At 38.8% G+C, this 25,909-nt stretch overlaps 1 pseudogene; it reads left to right on the top strand.

Annotated features, from left to right (window-relative positions):
• LOC133969874 (uncharacterized) overlaps window positions 1-25,492 on the top strand; it is a 42,191-nt pseudogene extending 16,699 nt beyond the window's left edge.
• The last annotated feature ends 417 nt before the right edge of the window (window positions 25,493-25,909 follow it).

Below are 25,909 nucleotides of genomic sequence, written 5' to 3'. Positions count from 1 at the left end.
TCATAGATCAAATAAGTAAAGGAAGAATGGCCACCAAAAACGAATGCAGTCACTGCTAGCTAGTAGAAGGCTCTGTACTAGCACTTATTATTAAATATCTAAGGTAACCCTAACCCTAACCCATTTTATGTTAATGAAATCCCGGTCCCCCTTTTGCTTTGTTCTGTCGGGTGTGAGTATTTATGTTAATGAAGAGCTATTTAAAAGGTAATTTCGTTGTCCCTTTAAAGTCCCAACATTGTTTATTGTTTTCCTCAAATGTCATACATTTGTCAAAAAGAGAGATGTCTGCATAAACCACAACACAGTAAGGTTCCTGTGTACAGAGTTTTGTAGCTCGTATCTACAGAGAGGTTAATTGACTTCCATTGCTCTAGGACAAGGGTGTCCAAAATATGGCTGGCACACATGCGGCTGCCATCTATTTTTAATTGGCCTGCATCAATGTCTTAAAATATAATATATAAAAATGTTAATTTTTAAAAATTTTTTTTTTTTTACCTTTATTTGACCAGGAAAGTCCCATTGAGATTAAAAAACTCTTTTCCGAGGGAGTCCTGGCCAAGAGGCAGCAACAAATAACATATGTACACTCACAATATTACACTCACAACATATAAACAGAAATTAAAATGATAAAAAACAGTTACAAGTAAATTAAAATTCATAAAAAACATCTACAAGTAAAAGAAGTGGTCTGAAATGCTCTCATCGTAGATTTAAAAGCGTTCAAAGAAATCATTTCGGTTAATTTAAAATCTTTTTGCAGCCAGTTCCATGTGGTGGGAGCAGAGTGGACGAATGCCCTTTTTCCTGATTCAGTGCGGGCCAATGGAACTAACAAAAGCATCTGATTGTTTGAGCGCAGACTGTAAGAAGCAACACTTTTCTGTGTGATTAAATTACAAATATATGATGGCAGTAGCCCAAGCATGGCCTTATAAATAAAAGTGCACCAATGTCCCAGCCTCCTGGTGGACAAAGAGGGCCAACCCACTCGAGAATACAATTCACAGTGATGGGTCAGGGCTCTACAGTTAGTGATAAACCTCAGAGAAGCATGGTAAACAGCATCAATCTTACATAGACATTTAGCTGAGGCATTCATATAAATCAAATCTCCATAATCTAAACTGGATAAAAACGTTGCAGTGACAAGCCGCTTTTTGACCTCAAAAGAGAAACAAAATTTGTGCCTGAAGAAGAAGCCCAATTTAAGTTTCAATTTCTTCACAAGATTGTCAATGTGGGGTTTGAAGGAAAGGGAATCATCAATCAAGACACCAAGATATTCATTGATATGAACCACCTCTATGACATTTCCCTCAAGAGTGGACACTGTGGGGACAGTTTGAGGTACTTTCTTAGAGTTTGAAAACAACATTTGTTTAGTTTTTTCAGTGTTGAGGACTAATTTTAGTTGCAGGAGTGTGTGCTGGACTGCATCAAAAGCTTTCTGCAGAGATTCAACAGCTCTAGCAGGAGTTGATCCAAAACAGTAAATAATTGTGTCATCTGCATAAAAATGCATGTTAGCATCTGACACGTTTTTTTCCCAAATCAATAATGTACATAATGAACAAGAGGGGTCCTAATATTGAACCCTGTGGCACGCCCTTGTGGACACTCACAAATTCAGAACACAGACCATCATATTTAATACACTGAGTCCTGTCACTCAGATAATCTGTGAACCAGGAAACTACATGATTTGACAAACTCAAGCAAAGAAGCCTATGCTTTAAAACAGCATGGTCCACAGTGTCAAAAGCCTTTGACAGATCAATAAAAAGTGAAGCACAGTGCTGCTTCTTATCAAGAGCAACTAATATATCATTGATCACTTTTGTGGCTGCAGTGATGGTACTGTGTTTTTTCCTGATACCTGATTGCAGTTTTGAGAGAAGATCATTAAATGTTAGAAACTCTTTTAACTGATCACACACAAGAGATTCAAGAATTTTTGACAAGGCACACAGATTTGATATTGGCCTGTAGTTGGTTAAAGTTGCTGGATCACCTCCTTTTAATAAGGGGGTAACAAAAGCTGACTTCCAAACAGATGGAATTTCTTTGTTTTTAATTGAGAGATTAAAAGGGATTGTAAGAGGCTGTGCTACAAAATCAGCTGCTATTTTTAAAAAGTAGGGCTCTAATGAATCAGGTCCAGGGGATTTTCTGCTAGCCAACGTTTTGAGGGCTTGATGCACTTGCTGCACAGTAAAAGGTAAGAAATTAAAGGGTTCTCCTGAAAACCTCGGAGCTTCTGTGCAGGGAAACACAGGGGCAGCTCCCGTAGAATCAAACAAAGAACCAGATAATACAAAATGATTGTTAAAACAATTTAGAACCTCAGTTCTATCATAGACTGGGACCGAATTTTTTAGAACAAATATCGGAAGAGCCGGAGGACTTTTACCTACGGATATAGATTTAATTACCTTCCAAAATTTCTATGGATTATTAAGGTTCTCAGTTGTGACAGATAAATAATATTCAGATTTAGCCTTTTTAATAAGAGTAGTGCATTTATTCCTTAGTTGCCTGAAAATAGACCAGTCAGAGGCACAATCACTTTTTCTGGCCTTGGCCCATGCCACATTACGTCGATGGATGGTATCTGACAACTCTGGGGAAAACCACGGATTATCTCGTCCCTTAACCCTGAATTTCCCGACGGGGGCATGTTTATTTACAATTTTCACAAAGTGTTCCTTAAAGAATGTCCAAACTAACTCCAAATCCGGCAAAAGACCTATGTGTCCCCAATTTACCAAAGACAAATCATGATGAAAAGCCTGTTCATTAAACATTTTTAAATTCCTCTTGAAAATAATGTGTGGTTTACGTTTGGGGATCTTTGTGTCTCTGCAAATAGCAACAACACAATGATCACTCAAATCATTGCAGAAAACTCCCAAGGATAAGAATTTATGAGGAACATTTGTGAGAATTAGATCAATCAAAGAGGACTTTTCAGATTTTTTAAGATTTGGCCTTGTAGGTAGGTTGACCAGCTGGATAAGATTAATAGAGTCACAGAAAGATTTAAATTCATCCGAAACTGCATTTAGCCAGTCCCAATTCAGATCTCCAGCCATTAAAAGCTCATTATAATTTAATTTGGACAAAAGATGCTGCAATGACGATAATGCCTCCTTTGTGGCAGATGGAGGCCTATAGCACCCGACAACAGTCATAGAGAGGGACTTTGCTATTTCCACCTTCAATGCCAAAAATTCGAATTGCTTAGAGATAGACTCAGACAGAACAATTGAAGCATCAAATCTTGATTTAACGAAAATGGCTACACCACCGCCTTTCTTGGGCCTATCACTACGATAAACATTGTATCCGAGTATGCTAATTTCTTCATTTGTAATAGATTTGGTCAGCCAAGTTTCTGAGATGACCACAATGTCTGCATCTGTTGATCTAACCCAAATGCTGACCATGTCCATCTTTGGTACTAAGCTGCGCACATTAAGATTAATACATTTGAGACCAGACATTAATTTAAAATCAGCGGGAGTCTGGATACATTGCAATTCAGGACCAGGGTTTGAATGCACATCTCCAGACAGAAGTAAGAGTAGTACAATTATCACTGCTCGTCTCACATTACATTTTGAAGCAGTTTTTTTATGTGTTAAAGCCATGCAATGCCTTTCCTAAAACGTAAAAGTTTAGGTAAGTCCCTAGGTGGGTCCGACCACAGGTTTGAGGCCCAGACCAAATCAGACTGTGGTTAATGGAAATGCCCAGCAACATTAGCATTAGTGCCACTATAGTAAGTGTCTTGCATGCTCGACACATAGCTAATGGTACTCACCAAGGGGCAATTCCTTGGAGTCAGGTCCCAAAATGTCAACAAACATACAAAAGTTAAGAAAAATGCCATTGTCTTTAAATTACTGAGTTTACTATGCTAGCTGCTGCTGCTAGGGCCTTGAGATGCTAGCAGGGCTGCTACTGCTGGGGACTTGAGATGTTAGCAAGGCTGCTGCTGCTGCTGGGGGCTTGAAACGTTAGCAAGGCTGCTGCTGCTGGGGACCTGAGATGCTAGCAGGGCTGCTACTGCTGGGGACTTGAGACGATAGCAAGGCTGCTGCTGCTGGGGCCTTGAGGTGTTAGCAAGGTTGCTACTGCTGCTACTGCTGGGGCCTTGATGTGTTAGCAAGGCTGCTACTGCTGCTGCTGCTGAGGCATTGATGTGTTAGCAAGGCTGCTACTGCTGCTGCTGCTGGGGCCTTGGGAGTTGGCAAGGCTGCTACTGCTGCTGCTGCTGAGGTGCCTTTGTTCTAGCCCTTCAGAGTCCAGGTAGTCCGCATTCATTTCATGTGATGAATGATAATATCCTTAAATCCAGTGTGCTCAATGAGTAGCCGAAACAAAACAGCGCAAAAAATGAACAAAGACAGAGAGACAAACTCACATACAACCTAACATGCTGCCATCTTGGTTCCCATTAATGTCGTCTTTGACAAAAAACGTTACTCCACCTAGTGTTCTGGCGGTGAATTGCTTTGCAACACGCACAACCCTTGGGGAACCATACATTAAAACGAGTCCATAGACACAACTGGGTGAAAAGTTCTAGGCGCAGTTGCAGAACCATGCGCTGGCCTTTATTGTAAGTCGCTTTGGATAAAAGCATCAGCTAAATGAAATGTAATGTAATATAATGGACTATGGCCCACTATATTGCACTTCTCAGCCCTGACTTGCCAGCTGTCCCTCAGAACACCTTGTGAGTGGCCCAGTCCTTCGGATTTTTGTCTATATGTGGCCCTCGGGACAAAAAGTTTGGACACCCCTGCTCTAGGACCTCGATAAAGGGTAGTCCCCGTAAACGGCTGGTTTGGAGAAAAAGCCTGTCTATACCATATAGACCCGTATGTGTGTTTGTCTCTGTACATAAAAACTCAACAATTCATAGATACATTTTCACCAAACATGATGTCACTATATGAAATAGCTTTATTACAATATTAAGTCTTGCCTGAAGATGGTTGCCTCTGTTTGGTGCATTGCCTCTGCTGAAGTTGTGTCCTTTCGTGTAGACTGTACTGAAATGACTGCGAAAACCAAATAATTCTAAAAGTCTAACTAAAGTCTAGAATATTGTTTACGGGAGCTTTAGGTAAACATTTTCTGTAGGTTTGTCATTTGATTGTTCCTATAACAAAATGATAAGAGCAGCTTTGAAAAAATAAAAATACCCCAAAAACCTACAGACAGATTCCAAAGGAGGGAGTTCTCTGAGCTGTGGGGGGGGGGGGGGGGGGGGGGGGGGGATTTCCAACAAGGTTAGCTCAGTATCCTGTGGAAGAAGTTGGCTACAACCAACACCTGGAATCTAAATCCAGGCAACAGCAGTGGTGATTCATGCACATGTATTCAATCTGTATTCACTCAGGATATCATCAGTGCTGCACTTGTTTATGTTGAAGGTACAATCTGCAAATATATATTATGGCAATATTTGAGGGGTTGTTAGGGACATAATTCACAATTATCTCTTAACGTACTAAAATCATTTACATAATATACTGAAACCCGCACTTTAATACTGTCATAAGTAAAATGCTGTCACACATCGGCCCTTTATGTTGAAAAATTTATAACAGTTGACGCTCAACAGCTAACATTTAGCAGTACATCACACTTTCCATTATACTCACTTATCCTGTAGCCTTTGGGATTCCAGGTTTTTAAACCCTTTGGGTCTTTAGTCGTGTTAAACATGCAGTTCGTTGAATTGGCTTTTCTACGCTGTGCCATCCTTTTGTGTATTTTGTTACCCCAATGTATAGATCTGATAAATCCTTGGACAAAATCAATTGTATTCTTCTGTTTGTGTCTGGGGATGAGACTCTGGGTGTTACTGGGCTTGAAATGTACAGGTGTGGGAAGAACGTTCAGAGTTTTTTTCCCGAGACTGCTGTTGGTCTCTTCAGTTTTGTTTCTTTGATGAAACACAAGCAAGTCCAGTTGCACTTTAACACGTGTACAGTTCCTGGAGTTATTATAGGAAACCTCAGCAGCAGTGTTGGGACTCTATGTACAAAATTCAGATGAAGTTTGGGTCAACAAGAAGATTCCATGATCGTTTTTTTTTTTTTAATTGTATCAAACAGGCTCAGAGTTAAGCAAAGGCATGATTGTCCATAATTTAAGGACAATAACTAACCAAATGTATTACACTCATTTACCTAAAATGTTACAATTGCAGTATTACAAATTTGAAAATGTGTACATTTATACATTCTTGAAAATGAAACATTTCAATTTAGAAGCCTTCAGGACAAGTTTAAGATGACAGAGATTTAAGATTTGAGATTTAGGTTTAAGATTACAGAAATGTCTGAAGAATGTTAAAGCAATAGACAGAGCTTCTGTTGGAGAAGAACCAAATGTATACAATATTGTATAATCAGCATATAAAGAGATATGTAGTTCTGTGTTGGATTAGTACTATTGATTATTTAGATAGGAAATCTTAAAGTACAGAAACCGCTGGTACTCCCCTTAAGTTGTTACATGGTGGGATGATCTGACACTATCACTGCAGTTTGCCTAATAACAATAGACTAATATTACTACTTTAAGACAGTGTACTTTATCAAGTCAAGCAGGGAAGTCAGCTGTACTCCGAGTCTTACCCTTCCTTGATAATCGTCTATGCATTGGATGGTTTGTGTTACTGTAGGTCAATAATAAATCTATAAAGGTCCATGTACTTATTAATTATATCGTTAATGCCACCTTATCCTTAAGGGCAGTTGTTGAAAAAAGTTCACTTTGTTACGCATTAGCACTATGATGCTGTATATTGAATAAACCATACATGATGTTACCAGACTACTTCCTAATAACTGTTTTGAGGTAATAACAACTTACATTTCCTGTGTGAGTAAAAACAAATGTCATGTTGTCACTGACTAAGCTATTATCGTATATTTGATGCAGCCGAGAGGTCAATGATGTTGTAGAAGTTGTCCTGTTACACACAGCGTTCATGCCATTTTTCCGATATTTTTGCAATGCCTTTAACTAAAGGATTATTCTTCTGTACTACATCAACAGGAGTAATTACTTTTGGACTTTTAGTGTCCTTTTTCCCCATAGTAGCAGCTACCTTTTGCTCCCTTATTGTAAATTTAAAAAGTAATTGCTAAGATTTAAAGCTACTTAAAGCTTTTTAGATTACTCCTCCCCCCTTTTAGGAATTGATTAATCAACAAATCAATCAAGCACTCAACAGCTCAACAAATTAATCAATTCATAAATCATGTAGTAAAACCACTAATTTACTGCAGCCAATAGAAATGAAATTGACTTCCCAACTCCAAAGGAATCAAAAAGCTCATCAATGTAATATCACAACTCAAAATCTGCTTATAATGTTTGACAAAAATATCCCATGCTCCCACAAGTGACTGACTGTCACCAAATGTGCTCCTAATTGCAACAAGACAACCACCTATTTTATCTCAGATCATCAAAAAGTAACAATAGTGTATCACCAACACAGCTCAGATCAGAATAAACCAAACACAAAAAGTGAAACTCACATTTGAAACTCTCAGCAGAGTTTAAACCAAATAATCCCATTCCATTAATTAATTAAATGCATTAACTGGTCAGTCTGTTGTCAATCCTCATATTTGACTGACTACAGCATGTAGCTTTTCATGTGAATGTAAGCAGATGAATGTGCTCTATCAATCTCCTATAATAGCTTATGAATGAAAGCAGGCTAAAATGGTTTTCAGCAATAATAACTATAAATGAAAACAAATACAAATATGTAAGATGCAGGTTTTTGTTAAAGAGTTTGTGTATAGACTCTACCCGCCTTGATCAAAGTAGAGATAGAAGCAGCTGAAGTCAGCAAGCCTCGGGCCGTGACCTGTAACGGCCAGCTGTCTTTTCGGCTCTCCACCTCAATTCTCACCCATCGTAAGGGAAAGAAAAAGACAATGATTTAGTATCTTTACATCCTTTTAACAACAACACAAGCGATTCAGTATGATTTAGTTTATTTCGGTCTAATAATATCTTTAAAGTTCTCAATAGCTTTGTCTAAAACCCCATTAAAGAATTGGTTTTAAAACACTTTTTGACTCTGTCCCTGTGTCTCACAGAAGGCTGTTATCACAAAGAAAATCCCCTGCACGTTTCTACACGCACAGACACACAGACACACACACACACACCAGAAAGGTGGGGGTTGTGACGACAAGGGAAGACAGACTAATGCAATGGTTCCCTGAAAGGGGCTATTTGCTTTCTCTAATACAGAGAACAAAATATCTGTCCTTATAAGTTATCAAATTTCCCGTTTGTAACCATAACGTATATATATTTAATCAATCCTAAAACCTTTTTGTTATTAACTTTAGATCCCACAAACACCAGCACCTGCTGCATTTCTTACAAAGCTGAAACACAGCGATGTCCACAGTCATCACACACACACCAGCACATCACACACACACCAGCACATGGAAAAAATGTGCATCAGTTGGAAGGAATCAAAGGTGTGGTTATATTAATTAAGTCCTCCTAAGAAGATTCATTATTTCATTACGTCTGTTTTATAAGAACAGCTCATAGTTTCAAGTCCCCTTAAATAGAGGCTCATTGTAATTTTACAAGGCTCATATTTTATCAGTCCCTTCATATATTTATCTCAGTTATATTGATTCAATCCCTGACCGGGAGACAACAAAATATACACACAAACCACTGCTTGAGAGGGGGGGCTGTTCCTGTTACACACAGCCCCATGACGCCCTGTACACAGACGCACACACTTTCTCTTAGCCAAGGCTCTCATTCACACCCCGAGCATGCTTTTTGCCGCTATTTCTCTCTACTTCTTTTAAAATTTGTGCTACCTTTATGAGATGTAAATCATCCAATGAGAGGCTGCATCAGACACTGTTCGTCAACAAATGTCAGAGTGGGAACAGTCAATTGGATTTTTATTTTACAATCTCCAGTTATTAAACTGACCTGTGGTGAGGTTTTTACGGCCCATACTAACGCTCCTTCACTGAGGGCTTCCACTATCCAAATTTGCGGCTCTTCCTATGATCATTTCCTTACTCTTATTTCTCTGTCTCTTATCACTTTACATTTATTTATTAATTCAAATTCCCTGGATCCAGGTTTATCCCAATTTTTCTCTTTAACTTAATTTCTGGCTATGCCTTAGCCAATTGAAATGCAGTGATTAATACACACATGTCTTACCGTTAAAAAGTTGAGGTACCGTCTTTTATAATCTTGCACAATGTCATTTAACCACCTTATCATTACAATTAAGCTATTCTAAACTATGTCCTGTACTTTTAGTACTTCTCTTTCCTTTATTCACTGTTATTTCGTTTCTTTAACACTCCCCCCTTTTTATTTGCGATGTGCACTTCGCAAATAAAATCTAATTTAGCACGGAGATTCACTTCAAACACCAACACAACAAGACATTTCCTTAAAAACAGGTTCTTTTAACGGTGTGACCTTGCAGCAGAAACTGAACAGCCTAGTGAGAAATGCTCACCCTGGTTGAAGTCATCTGGAGATGCAGCAGGCCTCAAATCGTCTCAGTTCGCGACGTCAAGTTATATCGTATATTTGATGCAGCCGAGAGGTCAATGATGTTGTAGAAGTTGTTGATGATGAAGGAAGGATTCCGGGGACCCAGTAGTTTCAGTGTAACAAAGTTTATTACAAGAAATTACAGGTCGGGACGGGCATCTAGATACCCGGAGACACACAGCCAATAGTGAAAGTCTGACGTGCTGGGGTCTTACACACATTTATATAGGGAGGTTGGTTCCACCCATGACTTCAGGTAAAACACATCCCACATGGGATTTCTGACTAAATAAGGGCCTGTTTCTGTGTCCGAACATGAAGACACACAGGTCAGGAACATTCCTTCTTAACCCATCCATTAGCTGGTCACAGATTATTCCCTAATTCAAAGGTAATCCCAAGAAGTCAAAGTGCAAATAACACAAACACCTGGTGGACTCTCCGAGAATGTCTGAGAGTCCAGAAGTATATAAGCCTGTCTTTGTGTTTAAGACACGTCCCAACATGGTCTACTCTAACGAATATACACGACACTATTTCTCATACAACAAGGGCACAATGATACAATGATATTGGTGTCATAAGACACAGCAGGAAAACTGTAACCATACTTACCCAAAATGTTCACCTATCCTATCTGAGGAGTGTATTGTAACTGATGAGCAGGAAAGGTTCTACCCTGTTTCTTTCATGTACTGTACCCAGGTATAACGAGCAGCAAAAGAGGATGGGGGGTCAGCTGTTCTCATAGAGCAACTGTGGCCGGGGATTCAAGCTCCAATAGATGTAGCTGTCTTCTATGATTTTAGTTTCATTACCTTCCTTCTCTGGATTCACTGATTCAACCAGTACCATGCATAGGATTTCAACAACATACTTAGTTTAATTAAATGCAACAGAAGAGATCTACTGTGCAGTTCTCACTGACTCTGTGGTGTTAGATTGATATTCAGCTCAAATATAATATGTTACGTTCCTTGCCAATAAAGTACAAGCATTACCTTGAAGAAAGATCTGATGTCTAAAAATGCTAAACATTATATCATTAACAACATTATTGTCTTGATTCACAATTTTCTTGATGATGAATCTTGATTCTTCCATAGGATTTGTGAACATCTTCAATGGAAACGTTCTTTATACATATGACTCTTAACACCAAAAGAGTTGTCTCCACCAACCCTGCCAACCACGTGCTGGAATGCGACAGGGACATTGAAAACAATGAAATACTGACGGATGATTGAAGGGAGGTGTGTTGAGATATCTCTGTTTCTCTGTATCTTGTGACTATATTTTACCTATATCCTGTGAATAAATATTAGCTGTGTAGTCTTTATATCAATAATGCATAAAACAAAGTATAAACTGTGAACTGTTTACCTGAAAACAACATGTTTTCAGAGGTTGGCTCCTCAGACGAACTGTGAGCCAGAGAGATGAAAACAGGAAGCTGTTACCCAGACAATACTCAGAATAGGCTTACGCTATAATAGTTTTTTCCTCTTAGAATAAGGTGTTATCTTTTTGACTCAGATGCAGGGTCGGACATAGGGCACAACCACAGAAAGAAGAAACGAGACAGGAATCAGATAAAGCAACCGACTGGTAACCATGCACATGAACTTGTGACATTCTGATAAAGACACAGTTCGAGGTGAATGCGAGGTGAACAAATTTGCATAACTGCACATTAAGGAAGCAGCATACATTAGACCAATAACTGAGTCTCCTCAAAAGAGGACCTCCTCTGTGCCCACCCTGTGTCTGATTATATAAACTGTTGATTTAGGATTAAACAGGGCTTCTTCTCGATTTGATAAAGTGAACCTGGTGACGTGTCCGGCAGAACCCCGGAGACTCTCTGTAAGTATTGTTCTTATACAATAAACTTGTTACTGTGAAACTTTTGAACATTGAATTTGTCTAATCATTGCCTTTCCCACTTGAACCTCGAATCAACGCACACAACGCTGTCCGGTCCGGACGGGACCGGGCTCGACAGGTGCTTGATGAAGCTTGATGCTGATGATGCTGTGTATCTGCTGTACACAAGAAGAGTTGCAAATCTGTATTTACCATAACCACAATGTTCCTAGTGACAAACTGCTGTTGAATAAAAGGGAAGTGGCTGTGTATTAACGTGTCATAAAATGTTGTAATAAGGGCGTATGTACCTATATTTTTTTATGTTGTGGTCGTTTCTAAGAGTTATAACTAAAATATGTTCTAAATGTTTTCCTAAAATTTCACAATGAGAGAGTTTTTCTAAATAATACTCAGGATCCGTCTACTCCATTAAGTTGCATCCATGTATTTATTGGATTTATGTTTGCATGACTATGACAATGTAATTAATTGGTCACTGGTTATGGGGGGAAATGGAAATGTATCTATCATTTAAAAAATGAATTGTATGAATATTTTATTAACACATGCTATTACCTTATGAGTGTCTGCGTTTTTAGCTGTTACTTCTTTTTCCTGAGAAAATACATTTCATAATAAAATAATTACTGTTCTTGACAGTTTCCAATATTAGCTATCAGTGACCACACTGTAGCTTTCCACAGTTATGTAGAAAGTGTAGATTGAGTTTTACAGACACATCACACAGCTCTTCCATCACGTACAAAACTGATCTAAATGTATATGCAGGACAGCATCCATAAAGGCGGTGGAAATACATTTTTCCATCAAATCAATAATACAAGATTATTCTTCTTCAAAAATGAATATAGTGCTGTATTGTAATAATTAATTTGCTTATATAGATTGGAAATAATAAAGAACCAAGAGGAGAACCCTGTGGTACTCTCTGTATTTATCACTTGGAAGGATAATCTGAGTCCATCAGTCTAGGTTGCCTTTGTTCCATCACAAAAAAATAACAACTTAAAGATTTTACTAAATCAAACAAAATGATGGTGGACTGTTGACACTAACAAGGTTGCCCTTGCCTGTCAGAACTTATATTTTAAATATTTTATGTAGTGAAAAACGGATTTTATGATAACTGACGAATTGTGTCTTTACAAAGCAACGTGATGTCACAGGCGGTGGACTAGTGGCAGAAAGTTGGACTATGGGCAGAGAATCCAACGGTGGTCTCTTGGTCGACTCCTCGGAGTGACGACACAAAAACATACCTGGACGGACAACACCTGGATCTGTTTCCTACTCTCTAAGTGCCTACCCCACCTCACTGTCTAAGTGCTCCTGAGTAAGGCACCGTATTCCCCCACCACTGCTCTGTGTGTCCTCCTGTGTTCACCAGATGGGACAAAAGCAGAGAACAAGTTTCCCCCCATTTGCATGTTATGTGTGTGTGGGACCAATAAATGTATCTGTATCTTAACAGCATCAGGGCAGGTGAAGAGGGTTTGTGATTCAAAGGTCAGACTATTGAAGAAAAGAGTAAAGCATACAAACCACAAAAGCACTAAAATGAATTCATATATTCAGTGGGGCAGGTTATACTGTAATGATACACAACAAATGAGAAAGAAAAAAAGCTGTTACCTGAAAAATTCATTTTACATTGTTTTCTCAAGCCATTGACAACATTCAGTGTAGTGCACAATAAATGCTTGTTCAGTTGCTGCCTGTGCAAAGGATGTACCTTTTGTTTTGATATGCTTCTTTTTTTTGTACAACATTTTGTTTACATTGATATACAATACAATCTCTGATACACATCGTAAACCTGACGTTTCATCATATTTAAAGCGTCTGTTTTGTAACGGACGAAGTTACAAAACAGAAATTTATGTCTGTGTGTTTGAGTTTGAGATTCGGTCTGTTGGGGTAGAAATGTACAGATATGTGGTGTGTGAAGTTTTCCGAGACTCGTTTTGTTCTCTTCTCTGTCAGTTTTGTTTCTTTGATGGGACGTGAAACATCTTTAAGAAACACAAGCAAATCCAGTTGCCCTGGAAGACGTGTACAGCTCCTGAAGATATTATTGAAAACCTCATCAGCAGTGTTGGGACTCTCTGTATACACAGATGAAGTTTGGTTTGAATTTTATTTGTTTAGTGTCTTAATTCCAGAAACTTTGAAACATTTTACTTTGTGAATTTAAATAACAGCTGAAAATGGAGGTGTTCCATAAATATTGTTCATCCAACCAACCACAACACTTGAACCAATGGCACTCATACCTTCGCAAATGCCCAGCAGTTCATCACCATTCATTATTCTCAGAGAAATTAATAAAAATGTGTAAAAAGCAATACCTTGCAATCTTTAAGAAGTGAAGAATATTTTGTTCTCTCCCAAGCTATGTGATAATCTGTTCGGTTATTTTTGTGTGCATGAAAAAATAATATATCCACATTTTAGATTGCCTGGAGACACAACAGATATAATTGTTTGTGTGTATTACATTTTTGTAAGTGTAGGTTTTTGTAATTTAAGAGTTCTCAAAGTGTTTTTTAATCCTCCATTCCAGATACATCACAGACCTCATGTCAAATTGATCACAAAAACAAATTGTGTTTTGAATTAATTAAAGTTTTGCTTTTTGTCACTACATACTGTATTTTTTCCCCCAGAATGTTTAGAAGTGAAGACATGTACTGGATCTCAGTGTCCAACCAATATCTATTCTGTGAGCAATAAGATATCTACACAATGTTACATATATAGATATGATTCACATAAGGTTGAATAAGAATACCCCTCAGTTTATTCATTGACTCAGGTTATTATGACCTGGCTGAAACTTATCATGGATATAATGAAAAATGCTTGACCAATTAATAGTGAGTAATAACCACAAACCTAATCGGTACATGATGTCAGGCCGGGCGAAGGACAGGACTCAGACGCAGATCGGATTTGTTCGGAGAATGTTTTATTTATCCTCCACACAGAGTAAACTATGGTACAAAAAAACAAAGCGCTCCAAAGGGAGGAAAAACCAGGCTTAATTCAAATAAACCTAACTAAGACTAAACACCGAAACTAAGAAAAAAGGCTACAAAGAATAATCTCTCTACTGAGGTAAATCTGTAAGCACGAGGCTAAGCAAAACGTAAACTGTGATACTGGTATCTATGGCTTGGGCTTGAATGACGACAAAAGACGACACACTGGCACAAGACAAAGGGAGACACAGACTATATGAACACATGGGGGGGAAAAGGGAACAGGTGGACACAATCAGTAATCAGGAGAGACGAATTTCAACGGAAATGACGAGACAAAAAACAAGACATGATCTCACCGCGGTGTGACACATGATGAGATAAGTTGCTTGGCATGTTGAGTGATCCCCAGTTTTAGCTACAAATATCCGTAAGGACTTTGTTATGGCTATAGTCTGGTTGGTTTAGAGATAAGAGGGATTCTGTTGAAAACATGACCCAGCTTGCCGGTGTTTACTCACAAAGGACATCTCTATGTTACGTGCAGAAACAGCACCCCGAGGGGTATAGAGAGGGCAAGGACCCTAAACTTCATTCAGCTTTATGAATCAATGAAGAACAATATAATATAACTCATATTTAGATTTTAAGAAACAAAGACATTGAACATGTTTAAAACAAAATGAGAAGGTATTGTATTCAAATATTCACATTAAACTGCTCAGAAACAACAGTGTATGAGTGTAAGTACTGAAGGTAGTCTGATAAAGTAAAGTGTCTACATTCTCTATATTGCCCCCATCTGAGTTTAATGGTTGCATTTTTCACATATGATTCTTGGCATCTAAACTTCCACAAGACTTACTCTATTCATACAGTTTGCCGTTAAAACCATTTCAAAATCTGTTATTCCAGTAAGGAAGTTTTAAATGTCAAGTGTCATGTCATCATCGTCATGTTGAGCAAATCATAACCAATCCATAAATGGAATACTCCATGCTCCCTGTGTCAGTGACTCAAAGACATAGTTGGCCAACACGCCCACTTCTCAACATTTCCTCAGCCTATATAACAGCTGGTCTCCAGTGCAGACACACAACAAAGAAAGGATGAGGTCTTCTACTGTGTGCGTTTTACTGAGCCTCGCAGTGGCAGTTTACTGTGTTCCAGTAGCAGAAATGACTGTGCAGGATGAAAGCTTGGCAGAGGTAAGTTTGCTTAATTTGCTTCGTCTGCATGCATTCTCAATATTTTGCATTTCAGATATGTTTTCGATTTGTGCATTTTGGGAAGTGCCATATCGCCACAAATTCAAAAAGGGATTTCAGTAGACAACTGTATTCTCATCCTCTTTCACAGAGCTATCTGAAGACATTCTTCAACCTAACAGAGGTACAAGGTCCAGCATCCAGGCGGGGGATCAGTCCGGTGACCAAGAAGCTGTCTGAGATGCAGAGATTCTTTGGTCTCCAGATCACCGGGACGCTGGACGCAGACACCATTTCCATGATGAAGAAGCCCCGCTGTGGAGTTCCAGATGGCAACATCGCCCGTTTCTCCACGTTTGGAAGCAACCTCAAGTGGGAGAAAAACAGCCTTACCTACAGGTGAATGGGCTGAACAGAGAGTTTGAAAGGAAGAGTAATAGTAGTAAGTCCATTTAATAATACTGTTGCTGTCCTGAAGGATTGAGAACTACACACCTGACATGTCCAGGTCAGAGGTGGACGACTCCATGGAGAAAGCCCTGCAGGTTTGGGCCAAAGTCACTCCCCTGAGATTTACGAGAATCTACAGTGGCACCGCGGACATCATGATCTCTTTTGGCCGTCAATGTGGGTGCAAAATAACTTTACTCTGCAATATGCTACTCAAAGTACTCATCATGCAGATGGTTTCTTTCAGATTTTCTTTTTTATTTGTAGGACATTAGTATTACAAAGTTAATGCATATAAGCACTGCCTAAATGTCATAGTATTTCACATGGAGACAACATTAATAACATACTCCTATGAGTACAAGTATGATACGGATAGGACAAAATAGCACTGCATTATACTTGATAAGCTCAAATTTTGTATCAGAGTAAAAGCTTATATTTCCCTCTGAAATGTGGTGGATTGGAAGTGTAAAGTATCTATAGATACTGAAGGGTATCACTCAATGACTGGCAGAAGATCTTTGTGAACTGCAGCAGTCATTCCACAGTGGCATGTCAGTGCTCCAAGCTATTTTTTTCCCCACTGTTATTATGGGTCTATGAGCTGTTGACAATGCTCTTTCTTTCCTCAGCTCATGTCTGTGTTAAAGATATAGTAAGGCATATTTTGTGTTGTGCACAATCTTAGAGATGATCCAACAGTGAGCTATGGGATACATTCAAAGCTTTCTTTCTGATACAGAAATGCAACAAGTGCAGAAGAAAATAAGATCACAGAGTACATTTAATCGCAATAAAGACCTTCATTGTGTTGAAAATCTCCTCTGAATGTGATCTGACTCAACAGCTCATGGTGATTATTACCCCTTTGATGGCCGTGATGGCACTCTCGCTCACGCCTTCGCCCCGTCTCCTGGCATTGGAGGGGATGCTCATTTTGATGATGATGAGACCTTCACCTTCCGTTCCAACTCAGGTGAGCTTGCTATTTGCATTGTGCATAGTGAGATATTTGACAGAAGCTGTCAGGATGTATGTTGACATGCTGTAACTTGCTTGTAAATCTGTGTATTCTGCTGTAGGCTACGTCCTCTTCATGGTAGCCGCCCATGAATTCGGCCACTCTCTTGGCTTGTCTCACTCTGATGATCCTGGTGCCCTCATGTACCCTACATACACATACAGAAACCCTGACACCTTCGTTCTGCCCCGTGATGATGTCAAAGGCATCCAGTCTCTCTATGGTTAGTACTGATTAGTGGACAATTGCTTCCTGTTTGCACAACCAGCACTTTGCCAAGATCTCTGCAGATCTCTTGCACATCTGTTGTGATGCATTCAATGTTTTATGCAATGTGATGCATGGCTTTGTAAATACTCAGCAGCTCATCTTGTTCCAATTCCAGGTCCAAATCCTGAAAACGATCCTTCTGTATCTGAACCTACTGCCCCAGCCACCCCTGACGCCTGTGATTCTACTATAGTTTTGGATGCTGTCACCACCCTGCGAGGAGAGATGTTCTTCTTCAAAGACAGGTATCAAGCATTTGGTCCACCAGAATGATACAACATCCAAATCTCTATTCTATTCTGATTGTTTCTTAACAGAACACTTGTATTTACAGCTTCTTCTGGCGTAGCTACCCTCAGAGCAGGACACCTCAGCAGAGCCTCATCACAAACTTCTGGCCCAGTGCCCCCAACAACATCAACGCTGCTTATGAGAGCCGGCATTCAGACAGAATCTTTCTCTTTAAAGGTACGTGTGTTCTGTGTCAGACAACACAAATCTGATTCTATTTTAGATACCAACGTTTTTATCTTTTTCGTCCCTACAGGTCGCAAAGTGTGGGCCTTTAGTGGCTATAATCCAGTGCGAGGCTATCCCAAAAGACTTACCAGTATCGGTCTTCCAAGAAGGGTGAAGAAAATCGATGCAGCCCTCCATGACGTACAATCTGGCAAAACTCTGTTCTTTTCAGGCGAATATTACTACAGGTGCCTACAGAGTATAAATATATTCCTGATTTAACAATAATGAATTATTTAGCCCTTACGCTTATTGAATTTAGCTAATTATTGCCTGTTTCTTCAGTTATGATGAGGTCAGGAAGACTATGGACCAAGGATTCCCCAAACGTGTTGATCAGACCTTCTCTGGACTCAGAAAGGTGTCTGCAGCTTTCCAGTACAGAGGTGAGTAGAGAAATGACAAGATGTTCAATGCTTGCCAGACAAACAGTAATCCTCAAAATGTTTTATGGTTTTTTGGTTCATACAACAGCTCAATATTGATGAGAAGACCAATACCACTCACACATCTGTGCATTTAGCAAGAAATTATTTGACCTACCTTTAGATGTCTATTATTACCTCTAAAGCTCCCTCTTGATGATGTCATATCTGTTTTTTTTGGTTTGCAAAAGTGTCAAAATTACAAGTTGAGGCTTTACAAAGTGCCATAGCGAAATAGGGTTTCCACCAGTTGGCTGGTAATCTCATTTCGATGACTCAAGGAAACCCATAATCTCCCTATCAATTTGGCATCAATTTTCTCTAACTATTGAAGCCATTCATGCATTTAACTAAACTATTCCCATCCTAGACATTAACATTGAGCCTCTGTTCTGCAGGTTTTACATACATCTACAGTGGACCCTACATGTTTGAGTATGACCTGAAGACCAGGAGGTTGTACCGAGTATTGAGGAACAGCTACTTCTTGCGCTGCACTAACTTCTAGCATAGTTTACCATCTGAGTTGTTCATAGCAATGCGTGTGAATGAGAGTGAATGTACAACTAACAGTGTTAAAAATTACATTTTGAATATTTCTATTCTACTCTCAATATTATATATTCGATATTTGAGTCTACAAAATTCCTTTATTTCTGAAAAGTTTATACATAAAGGAGACATTATTTTTGTATACTTCTCTCAATTTCAATTTTCTTTATGTGTCAAGTCTAAACATCAAAAAGCTATTTATTGGAATCAACTCATTAACCTATGATAATATGTTTTATGTAATGTCAATCAACCTAAACTTTTTTCTATATATTCCAACCACTTAAGAACTTATAAAAAAAGTTCTAAGTTGAGGTATTTTCACTAGAAAAGATGATTAAATTAACTATTAATTTATCACTGAACACGCTAAATTAGGTCTCTCAATAAATTAGCATATTGGCAGACGCCCCCCCCCAACAGACTCCCCACAATGAGTTGAAATTTCCACTTTTCAGATTATATTACTTTTTACACCTATTTCCTTTTCGTTTCTACGATATCACTCCCAGCAGCTGAACATGAAGTATTTTTAAGAACTGTGGAATGAAATGGATTCTATATCAGTGATTGTAAATGTAAATATGACGCTTTGGAGACTGTTACTTCATTCAGTTATAGAACAATCCACAAATATAAAAAAATCCAACTTTCCTGCGATTTTCACATATTAGCTACATTACAAAATAAGAATTCCTATAAAATGTATTTTTTATTTAATTTGGGTTTGGATTTTCTGACTGACATTTACTTATTTCCGTTTGCTGAAAGTATCATTTATTTACTAAACTGCAGGCAAAATATAGTTAAGGTCAAGGACATTTGTTGAATGAACAGATACAGTTCATGAATTGATTCCTCTTGCAGTTCTCAGTACCCTTGTAACAAGTGACAACGTTTTATGTGCATGTTAAAATTGTAAAAGGTGACATAAATAAACAGTGTAGCATCACTAATTTACAGATACAAAATACATTGAATTGTTTTCATTTTGTGAATGTAAATTTATTGGGAGATGTAAAAAACTTATAGAGAGAACTTGTTATGTACTGTACTCTTCATAAAGCGTGCAAGACTAAAAACACAAACTTGTATTCTGCAAATAAAAGTACGAACAAAGAACAAGGGAGGATTTTGTGTTAAATTCATGTCATTTGTTTAGTTTTAGTAGACTGACTAGTTTGCAAAAAGAGGCAATTCAGCAGAAGGCAGTATTGCCATATATTTTCTTTAGAGCATATTTTTCTCAATGCTAATATTTTACTCTTGGTCAGGAGTCCTTTAACATTCAAATTATTTCATAAAAAGATTTTTTTTTTAGTAATTAGTAATAGGAGTTTTAGTAAATAGATGATCTGATACATAACAATACAACAATAAACACATTGTTTGTAGATTCATATTGATCAATAACCCACCGTGCCTTCTCAGAAAAGTAAAACTACACAAATTGAGGTTCAGAATTTATAGCGTACAGAACAGCAAGTGTGTGGCATGCAACATTTCTTTGAAGGGACCATCAGTTGTTTGTTGGTCTTTTTTTATAAGTAAAAATCCTAAATGTGTTAATTTAGCTGTACAACTGTGTGTAAGTCAAGTTTGATAAGCTACATAATCAAAGCTAATAATCAGAGGTGCTGTGCCTGTTTGCTGATGGTTTCTGGACTTTGTCTATTATGAAAACAAACAGTGATTAAGACAAATGTGTGTACAGAGGGAATATGTGTGCCTCAGTCATCCAACTCTCAATACAGACAATTCTTACTCCTCTGAATATCTGATATATAAAAGTATCTAAAAGTTTTAATCTAGCTCCTCAAATCCTTTTCAGGTATCTTCATCAGGTAATTTACCGCACGTTACAGCAATTTAAAGGGATACATTTTGTATGTTGGTATGACTAAAAGTAAGAAAAGAACTATGCAAGGTGGGGTGGCAGAGCAAAGAGCAACATTACTCCACCATGAAACACCAGATGTTAACTCTTGTCCTCTCTTGTCTCCTGTCGATGGTTCATTCAGTACAGTTTCTGATCAACGTCGTGTCCACACAGGCCCACGTTTCTCCAACTATATCTAACTCCAAATCTCAACTCTTCTACCCTCCAACTCCCAGAACATCATCACAGCTATTATCTCTCCCCTGTTCCTCTAATGGGCCTGCTCAGACACTTGTAGGAATGCCTTATTGCCCCATCATGCCTCCCTCTCTGCTCTCACATCCAAAACACTGAAATTGACCGTTTCAGGAAATAACAAGTCTCAGTACCTGAGCAGGGCCGAGCAGGGACGGAGAATAAAGAAGAGAAGAAAGGAGTCATGGAGGGAGCATTGGCTGTTAAAACAGTGATGGTAGTGGTGGCTGTAGCCCTCTGCGGAGCAGTGCCCACCACTTCACCCAGACAAGAAGAGCTCTCTAAAGCCCAGGTAAACATGAGGTGTTCTCACAGTTCAAATATTGCACTGTTTGTTGGGGTTATTAAACCTGCTGATTTGTGATTTGTGATTTGTGATTCTGTAAGAACTATTGATTTCAACCTTGTTAAACATTAAAGTTTCACATGTTTTAATGTTAGCATTAAATTAATAATTTACTTTCCAATTTCAGTTATGAATTTCTTACTAAAGCTTGGTTTTAAGAATTTGAAGTTGAGGTCTCAAGACAATAACATGTACCATATTTTTTCAATCAGGTATAGTTTAAAAAAGTATATAAGAGGTGGACCAAAGCCTCTGTCACACATCACGCTAGAAACAGCTTTTTTTTTACCTGATGAGGAATCATCATAAGATGATACAGACTTTCAGAACAGGCATGTTCATTGACTGTGTTGTAGCTGGTGTTGCAACAGGAGGACAGCTGGTAGTCACTAATCAACCTTTTTCCATTAGCAACAACAATTTTGATTTCATGTTGAGCATAACTGCAGAACTCAGAAAATAGTTGGAACTGCAAACTGTAAGGAAAAGCCGCCCATACTCCCTGCAATATTAGAGTTTGCGCCGCTGAGAATTAAGATGATAAGACAAGAATCTGTAACCCAGTTTTGCCAGTTGAACACTTCAATGTGAAGCAGCAGCAGGAAATAGGACATGTTCAGCTTCACCTTCTTAATACAGCTCTGACACGGAGTGAACAGTAAACTGCAGAGGCTGGTAGTAGAGAGATAAAATGCATGAACCGTATTTAATCTAGAGTTAGTGCCTTACTACATTATTGTGTTGTGCAGGAATGATGAACTCTATCAGTGAAACAGTGAAAAGGAAAGTAACTGGATGTTAGTACAGTGAATTGCTATTACAGGGAAAAAAAACATTTTGAGCCAACTTTGAGAAAAAATACTGAAAATACCATACACAAATGAACTTAGTTAGTTAGAAATTAGGCTATATTTTTCTATAAGGTTTGATTTAATGAAAACCTAAAATTATTCCTCATATCTTTTCTCTTATCTTAACAAAAAACTCTGTAAATATTTAAATAGGTATTTTACAAATCCTTATATCATATGCTGCATTTTATCTGCATATAAGAATGATTTATTTGTTTTTTTTGTCTTTGACCAGGACTATCTGTCTCAGTTTTTCTCCGAAGTGGGCGTCAGTGCACCCAACAGTTTCTGGCGCAGCTCTCTAGACTCTTTTGAAGAAACTCTGAAAAAAATGCAGGGCTTTTACGGCCTGGAGGTGACAGGGCAGTTAGACACCAACACTATGGACGTGATGAATCGCCCCCGCTGTGGCTTCACAGACGTCAGCGGATATGGCCACTTCGACGGTGGACCAAAGTGGGAGAAGACTCTGCTCACATACAGGTACTGAGCAAGATCTCCATGCCAGAACAAAAGGCAACAAGTCCCTGCCTGCAGTTCACACAAACACAGAACAAAACAAAGCTCTTAAACACTTAAAGCCTTTTCACTCTCACACTGCATGTAGGATAACTAACTACACACCAGACCTGAGTCGAGGTGATGTGGACGCCACCATAGCCAAGGCTCTTCAACTCTACAGCGACGTCATTCCTCTGGATTTCAAGCAGATTTACAGCGGCACCGCGGACATCATGATCGTTTTCAAGAGACGAAGTAACTCAGTACCTTCAGTGCCTTTGAGAAAATGTTTGATCCAGTGGTAACTTTGTCCCTTTTCTTACCAGACCATGGCGACTTTTCTCCATTTGACGGGCAAAGTGGGGTGTTGGCCCATGCATTCTCCCCTGGAGATGGTAATGGAGGTGACACCCACTTTGATGAAGATGAAACCTGGACTCTGACCTCACAAGGTGCAGCACCATTGAGATAATATGATTCCATGGCTAATTAATCACCTCCACTAACTGTATATGTGTATGTGCAGGAACCAACCTGTTCTTGGTAGCAGCCCATGAGTTTGGCCATGCACTTGGATTGGCCCACTCTCAGGTCCACACAGCGCTGATGTTTCCCACCTACAGTTATGTGAACACAGAGGGGTACAAGCTGCCGGATGACGACATACAGGGAATACAAGCTATCTACGGTGAGATGCATGGTGTTATTACATCAAAGCACTTTTCATGAATGACCTGACAGAATTTTTTTTTTTGCCTTTAAAGGAATCAGAGAAACATCAGTTCAACCAGAGGTTGAACCTGAACCAAATCCACAGCCAACTATAAAACCTTTGCCAAGACCACAACCTAGACCCGAGCCAGATCCTGAACCCACACCAGACCGGTGCAGCAGGGACATGGTTTTTGATGCTGCAATCTCCATCCAGAGAAACCTTTACTTCTTTAAAGATGGGTGAGACATATCTGCCAATCAAGTTGTTATGTTATCATTTAGGTTTGACATTAAAGCGAGGGCCGGTGAGCCTGGAAAGGTTAGAAGAGCTGGCTACAATGTGCAACCAATGAAATCGTCCCTCTCTTCAAAGCTACGCCCCCAAAAAACATGAATGTGCTCTCACTGACAAGCTGACTTTTCTATGACTTGCCCACTAACCTCTGGCCATTGATGGTGCTTCAGTAGTGTATGCCTACAAGGCTGAAGCCTCCGGTCAAATGCAATGAGAGCACAGTCAGTAAGTGACAAAGAGGTATTACAGTCCTTAATTTTATTCAATCTAAATGAATTACGGTTCTATAAGGGGCATAGACACCAGGTTTTTTCTTTTTTGCGTACAATTTTATTTATTGATGGCTATCAACAAATAAAAAGGTTTTTAAACCTCAACTCCCCTTAATATGATGCTCCTCAGAGCTGTGATCTTCAGTGCGAGTCAGCATATCATGGTATTTTGTGTTTTTTTGGTCAGACATTTCTGGATGAGGAGCAGCTCCTGGGATGGCATCACTATGAAGAGTATTCAGTCTACCTGGCCTGGAATCAGTCAAGTCGATGCTGCTTATGAGTTTAAAAACACTGTCATTTTCTTTGAAGGTACAAAATGAAGCCCTTTTGTTTTGTGTTCGGTTTTGAGAAAATAAAAGCTATCAACAAATGTTTGTGCTAGGGATATACCAAATTAGCAATTGTCTATCTTTTCATGCCATAGGGGATCATTACTGGGGGATCAGGGGAAACACTGTCCTACCTGGTTATCCCAAACCTCTCAGAGACTTACGTATCCCTCTCCACATCAACAAAGTCGATGCTGCTGTCCACGTGGCATTTACAGGCAGAACCCTCTTCTTTGTGAAGAACAAATACTGGAGGTGGGTAATGTGAAAAGCCATGTGCATATAGGCTGAATCCCTGTATAGACTGATGTATTGATGAAAACCCTTCCTCGTTTTACTCATAGCTACAATGAAAGGAGGCGCAAAATGGATCGTGGATACCCAAAACTCATAAAGACAGAGCTCCCTGGGATTGGCTATCAAGTGGATGCTGTTTTTGAGAACAGAGGTAGGTAACATTGACAGCGGGACAGTCCCTCTGCTGCAGCATGATGTTCCTGTTTGGCTTGGTTTTAATGATGTAACCCTCTCTTCAGGTTACCTGTACTTTTCAAGTGGATCCAGGCAGACAGAGTACGACTACCCAAGAAGAAGAGTGATCCGCACCTTATTAAACAACGCATGGATGGATTGTGACTAAAAAAACAAATCCTTCCATATAAACACACAAACACACATAAAACGGAAAAAAATTAAAAAAATCAGTTTCCTTAAGATCTTAATTTCTTAGACAATGGATCAATAGATACCTTTTGTTTGTTTTGGATGTGGTCCCTTCCTTTTAATAGAATAGTGATTTAAAGTGTTGATTGTGAAATGAAATCTATATGTTCTTACATTAGTGGAATAACAGAGCTCAACAGGCTGCTGCAGTGGTGGGGGCAGTTTTTGTAATAACACACACACAAAGACACACACATACATGCAGCGCTAGCATGCAACAAAGCAACGGCCTTTTCCCTTAACTCATCCTGAGTTATTGTAGCTTTCAACAAGAAATGTATAAAGTATGATCTTTGTTATCTTGGGTCTTTTGTTGTGACACTCATCCATTTATCAACTAAACATTTACTGTAATCAAGTTTTAAATGTGAACAATAAAGAATGAGTTCAAATTAATTGTGTATGCATGTGAATGCACACACCAGTCTTGGAAGATAGAAACATATGCAATTCCTGATTTAAACTGGTCAAACCTTAACACAACCTCTTTATATACACTCTATGATTTTCACTCTTCAGAAACCGTTGGGTGACGTCACCGACACTACGTTCATCTCTACAGCCTATGAACACAAACTGTAAACTTATTTGTACAGTTGAACGTAATTGAGTCAAAGGACAGGACTCATTGAAACAATACTCAACATAGAGTAACATGTAATGCATTTATCACACATACATAGTGCACGCTTAGAAAAACTGGTTCTTCATAAGTGCTGTGAATCACTTTGAGTGCTCTTTCTCACTAGAGAAGCTTTTTTTCCTGTGTATGTTTTATTGGGAAAGAAGAGTTCTTCAAAACACACCTTACAG

The sequence above is a fragment of the Platichthys flesus genome, chromosome 15 (assembly GCF_949316205.1).
Source record: "Platichthys flesus chromosome 15, fPlaFle2.1, whole genome shotgun sequence".
Taxonomy (NCBI): domain Eukaryota; kingdom Metazoa; phylum Chordata; class Actinopteri; order Pleuronectiformes; family Pleuronectidae; genus Platichthys; species Platichthys flesus.
This window is presented reverse-complemented; position numbering and strand designations above follow the sequence as displayed.